Here is a 6,473-nt window from a genome sequence, read left to right on the forward strand (position 1 = left end):
ATCGACCTCTAAGGGTAGCTGTTCACGCATGAAGATTATTTTTATAAATAGCGCCTAAATTTTATAATAAGGAGCAATTATTTTAATGGTTGATTTTGCTATTCTCCAATTCAAGGCGTTTTTCTCTCTCAATATTGAGTAGTGAGAACCGATTTTTATTATCTCCTGTGTCAAGTCCCGTATAGTGGCGAACTAAGGGATGAATCCGTTTTGAGCACTTTCCGGTAGCCAATTTCAATAAAATTTGTCAAATAGATGCAATTCCACGAACTTTTGAGGTCGGTTTTTTTAGTACTCTGTACTAATTGTGAAAATATTCCTGTGTAGTTTGTCTTTTTTGTAGATGGAATAAACAGGTCATTGCTTTTTGCATTGGGACAGGCGTGTCGCTTACCACCACACCCACGACTTGCTATTGTAAAAAATAAGGAATAATATTACACGGAAAATACTGAGTTATTATATTTCATTAATTGACATGCACGGCCATTTACATAATACAAACTACGTCCAGGTTATTCATCAGCGCAATACAAGACGGAATTTTGACCTATTTCGGAGATACGATATGTACTATGGGGATTAGCAGTCGTTTTGACTTATTAGCAATGGTCGAAAAAAGGTGTTCCACATAATATAGATACATGTATAGATATATAGCTACAAGGAGCGACAAAGACTTGTTGTAACCACCAAATGTTAATTAACTACATTTTTCAAGTACCGGATGAACTCCTCTCTTTATTCTATTTAAGAAGATAAATAGACGTACATGGGTGAGACCGTCAAAAATTACACTGCTTCGTCTTGTTTAAGCATTCAGCAGTTTTTTTCTTATAAAAGTAATAAAATAATCTAATGCGTACATTTTCGTTTTAACGTTTCTGCTAGTCGTTCGAATTTATGAACAACTGTTATACTGTGTTTTTGAATTTAAATAAAATATTTTTATTCCGATTCTCATGCAAACTAAGATGTCCTAAAATCCCCTCTTAAACAAAGTTTTAAATTTTTTTTTTCTTAACTTCCGTCAATGTGATCGTCAATATCCGGCATCTAAGGCTAGGGAGGGGCGGAGAGGGACCATTCTCGCTACTTTGTTATTCTCTGTTTTGGTAAAAGGTCTCTACTGCATTTTTCACATGGCTCAATTAGAATTACTTTAAAATCCAACTTCGACTTCCTAGGTCAGTAGTTTTGTCCTCTACGATGAAGTAAAACCGTTTCCGGGAATCCAGAATTCGAAACAGTAATTAAGTAATATTTAGTGTTTTAACAACTCAATGTTGCTCCTTGTAGCTACATCTGTACGTGTATCTATACATATACATGGAATACCTTTTTCCGTCCATTGGTTACTATATAGTGCATGATAGTAACTACAATTAGTTAGGTGATAGATGCCAATTCACGAAAATAATAAAAAAAAATCTCTTTTCAGATACATTGCTGTTGGTTATTAACAAATCAAGACTTACCACTTTTAAATAATATTAAACATCTTGAGAAGAAAAAACATCGATTATTACAAAATAAGTAAACATTACATGCACTCAAATTAAAAAAGGAACATGGAGCGTGATCAATACAACGATACATGTACAATTTTAGAAAGCCTAAAAATATCACATGACAAACTGGAGTTAAAACTAGACAAAATCAGTTTACAACTAAAAAGTATACTTGAAAGTTCAAACAACAAATCTACGTCGACCGAGATACAACATTACAATCAAACCATTAACTCTAACCCTGAAGATGGTGTACAAAATGGATCAAGCGAGGGCGAGGATATCGACGCTCAAGAGATTGCAGACACTGCAGTAAAGTCCTACACTACGGTAAAAAAAATATATCGCAAGTTAAAGGGCAAAGGGTCTAAAAATTGCGGTTGAAATTGTGCAAAAAAGAAAAGCAATCAAACTAGAATTGTATTTGTAACTTTAGAAATTAATAAACATTAAACTACAAACAGTAAATAACTAAATGTATTTTTTTTATTATTAATAATTTTGGCTTGGATACAAGTCCTTTGAGCTATGTCTTCGTTTAATTATGTTTCTGTAAATATGGCCGCCCCAAAGAGGATAGGCTTTTTGAGGCGGCGTACTTGGATTGACTCGGGATTCCTTAAAACGGGCCGATACGGGTATTTTAGTTCGAGATTCGTATATTTCGCGTTTTAATATTCGATTTAGGCACAATAGCACTATCCTATTCCACTTTAAACTAGATTTCACAAAATAATTGAAAGTCAAAATAAAAACGACACTATTTCCTCCAAAAGGCCCAGAGCGAATCTAACTAAATGTAAACAAACCGTAGTGAAGTATTAAACTTCCACAATGGATTTCTTAACTAAAGGAATTTAGTCTACGTCTGATGTTAAAAACTTTCGGCCGAAAAGTAACTTATTTAGTATGTAAAATAATGATTCGGCGGTCACGTTGTAATGCACGGGGCGCTGTTTCTGTCGCGAATGCAAGTGCGTTGACCTGATGTTACAGTTGTTCATATATCTGGATGCTGGATAACAAGCTTTTGGGTGAAGGAAAACAACGTGATGAAACCAGCACGTTGAATAAGGTTCACAACCCACATTGTGACAGTATGGCGGACTATTGGCCTTTACTCTCATCTGAGATGAGAACCGTGCCCAGCAGTGAGAGGTATAAGGGTAATTAGGTTACTTTTCTCCACCTCCATAATTTCAGTGGCAAATTTTGTTATTTATATACTCTAGAATATTACCATGAAGTATAACTTAATATTGGAGCATAGATATTTTTTAATATTTCACGATACTACGAATACTTAAAAATAAAAATTGCTACCGAATTTAGGTAGGGAAAACTAACCTGAAAATCACCCAGAAACCATATTACCAGTAAGAGGTCAAAGTAGACCCCTAATCGAAAAATGGCACGAAATATAAGAATCATACAATGTCAAGCTTTGACCGAAACAGAAATCTAGAGACGCAGAAAAATGTGCTACTTCGAAATGTTTATAAAATTCATTTTCGAACTCTGGGGTCGCTTAGCTCCTTTTGCTTTTCATACGTCTGTATAATCCACGTAAGCTTTGAACACCAGGTGGTCGCCTTAAAATACACAGAGATAGCGAAAATGGCAATGAATTAGTGCACAGTAGACGCATTGTGCAATTGATATTACGAAATAGATTAAAATTATTGTAATTGTAGGGATAATTTTTATTATAACAACCCACTCTAGACGAATATGATATATTAAAATTACATCATATTAGATTATACTTTGTATTTATAAGTAATATGTATAGAAATCCGATGACATTACAATAATATAGTAACCTTCATCGATGCTGCAACCGGACAGTCTGAAATACTCAATTTTTCAATTTATTACATTCAGTACAATTATAAGGTTTAGGCTCATGAAATTAGTCATGTGTTGTTAACTTATAGTGGAACTGACAGGCGCATTTAAGGATTTTCTTAAATAGTGCAAAAAAAGAAGAAAAATTCTTGGACAATGTCATGTCAAATGTTCACATTGTATATTGTTTTCTTAGAATAAGCCGACGAAACTTGTAATTACTTAAAAGGAAGCATATATTATTGCCGACGAAATGGACGCTGAACAGTTCGCGAAATTCCTGAGAGTTCAACAAGTGCAACCGGAACAAATGTTAAAATTATAAATACCTATTAAAAAAAAAAGAAGAAAATATCTTGGATAATGTCACGTCAAGTCGTCAAATATTCACAATGTATATTGTTTTCTTACAATAAACTTATAATTACTTAAAAGGAAGTATATTTTAATTATCACCTTTCTGCCGACGCTTATGCCCGTTCATTCACAAATCGTAAGTCCCGAAGGAGCAGTATTAATTTAACTACATGAGTATCGCAATTGGACCTAAACTTTTAGGAGGAGGAATAACATATTCATATTCGTACGTGGAGCGCACGAGCAGCGTCAGCGCTAGTCATAAATACACTTAACACAACATAAAACTACTAAAAACGCGCGCTCTACGTCGCGAAAAATAACGCGCTTGCGCCTGATCTGTTGCCAAGTTCCGCTTAAAGTTCTGTTATAAAAATTGCGGAAACAAAAACGGAAACAGATGTGAAAAAGCGTTCGGAACCTCCGTAGTTGCGGAAGCAGAAGCAGAGATCTGTTGCAGCACTACCCTGCACCATAGGTAAGCTAGAATAAGAAGAAACCTATGTATTTAACCCAAAATAATGTAGGTACAGTACAGAAAACCACCCCCCTAAAATACCTAATAACAAAAATATACTACAAACTTACATTTCAAATTGTGCACTTGTCGAGCTGAATCTTTCCAAGAGTCAGTATTGGGAACTTTTATTTTTTTTAATCGCGATTTCGCATTCGTAATAGTGAACACAATGGTGTCGATCGTATTTCATTAAATCATTAAACTTTTTCATTAAATTATTAAATTATCACAATTTTAGTGATTTTTATTGTCGATAATTGTCTAAAAACTTTTTTATAAAAAAACCGACTTCAAAAGTTTGTGGAATTACATCTGTACCGAAAGTGATTGAAATCCAATAAATCGGATTCATCCACTAATTTGCCATCCTTAGAGGTCATTGACTTACAAATAAATGGACGACGGGTCTAATACAAAAACCACGAAAAAAATGTCCCAAGTCAACCTATTCGAAATTTAAATTGTAATGTCATCGCAGTATCGCGCTGTCAGTAGAACAAATGAAGACTAAAGCGGAGTTTAGCGCTCTGTATACGATTATAGCGCCTTACAAGTGCGGACACTTTTTAGCGCGGACCCGACGTCCATATAATTGTAAGTCAATGAACTATACGTACAATCAACAATACATCATGCTAAACACTTTTATTTGTATGTCGCCTTCCGAACAACGGAACAAGATCCGTCAATATTTAACTTAATATGCTGCCGTCAGTACATTGTATTAACGTAGCCAATAAGTTGTTCAATTACATTTTAAATAGCATAAGATTTTTCTCAGACATGTAAAATACCCGGCCTATCGTAACAAGACACATAAATGACTATAGAAAAAAAAAACATATATTGCATATATCGAGTATATAACCAGAAATAGAGAAATATCATTTAATTTCTTTGAAAACTATTCTGCCAAATCACACTTCAAATGGACCAGTTTAACTTGAGCTTTGCTATAATAGACGAAACTTGAAAAATTACGTATTTAATATTTAATTACCGATGAAATGTCTAATTAGATGTTTTGCTGTTTTTCCCACACCACCGAAAGGAACAGCCCCCCATTGTTAGAGTATTATCTTTGTTACAATAAATACAGAATATTTTTGGTATATACGGAGACGTAGACACAGGTCAGTTGTTGGTGCTGTACTATTTCAGCTTTCTAATTTGTGATTTCAGCGCAAACGAGAGTTGATATTTCTAAGTGATATAAGGCCCATTTGCCTGATGACGTGCCAGTGACGGATGGCCCTTATTTCGTCTCTATTTGTGGTTATATACTCGATGATTGCATATAATTTGCAGTCAATTTTGTTAATACACTTACAAATTTATCTATTCTACCTACTATTAGTACAAAAATTACAAATAAAATAATATATAATATTTTCTTCAGATTTGAATGGGACCAACTAAGGTACCCCTATCCAACAAAAAAGAAACATCGAAATCGGTTCACAAATGTCGGAGCAATCGCGTAACATTTATAGCTCTATGCGTAACATACACACAAAATAATAGAGACGAATTGAGTACGCACTGCGTCAGACATAGTATAGACATTCGCAAAAATCGATTATTGGTATCGATTCTAAGTCACATTAATGGCAACATTATACTAAAGTTTAGAATTGCCTATTTTGCTTTATATTTATAAATTCTATGTTTATTACTTATTATACAAAAACGCCTCTCCTGACCCTTTCTTTTGAAAGGACCATTACAATATTACAAAAAAAATCTTCTGATAATTTTACGTTTTGTTTTTTCATCCATTTCCTATCCTGTTACTTTGACGTTAACTGGAGATGTCAATGTCAATTGTGAGACTTATGGCGAAAATTAATACAGAAAAACTGATTTATTTAATTTATTTTATTATATAAAATGTCTGAAATATTGAATTTAAGTGCAATATGTCGTTGTTGTCACACAGACGGCCAATTTAAAAGCTTACGCGAGTCGTATACATACCAAAATCAAGTTGAAATATATTCGCAGTTACTGCAGAACACATTTAACATTACTGTGAGTATATCTAGATTGTAATTATACGTTAGGTAAGTGGTTTTAATAAGGAATATATTGAATTGGTAATTGCTAAAGCGTGTGTACAAAATACGTTAATTATAGAGTTCGAAACGAGTTCTTAGGTTTTCGCGATTGTTACACATAGGAAATGAAACTATTTTTCCGGATTTAAATCGCGTATATTTGTTTTTTCAAACAAACCG

The sequence above is a fragment of the Hyposmocoma kahamanoa genome, unplaced genomic scaffold (genome assembly GCF_003589595.1).
Source record: "Hyposmocoma kahamanoa isolate Upper Pololo Valley unplaced genomic scaffold, ASM358959v1 228, whole genome shotgun sequence".
Taxonomy (NCBI): Eukaryota; Metazoa; Arthropoda; class Insecta; order Lepidoptera; family Cosmopterigidae; genus Hyposmocoma; species Hyposmocoma kahamanoa.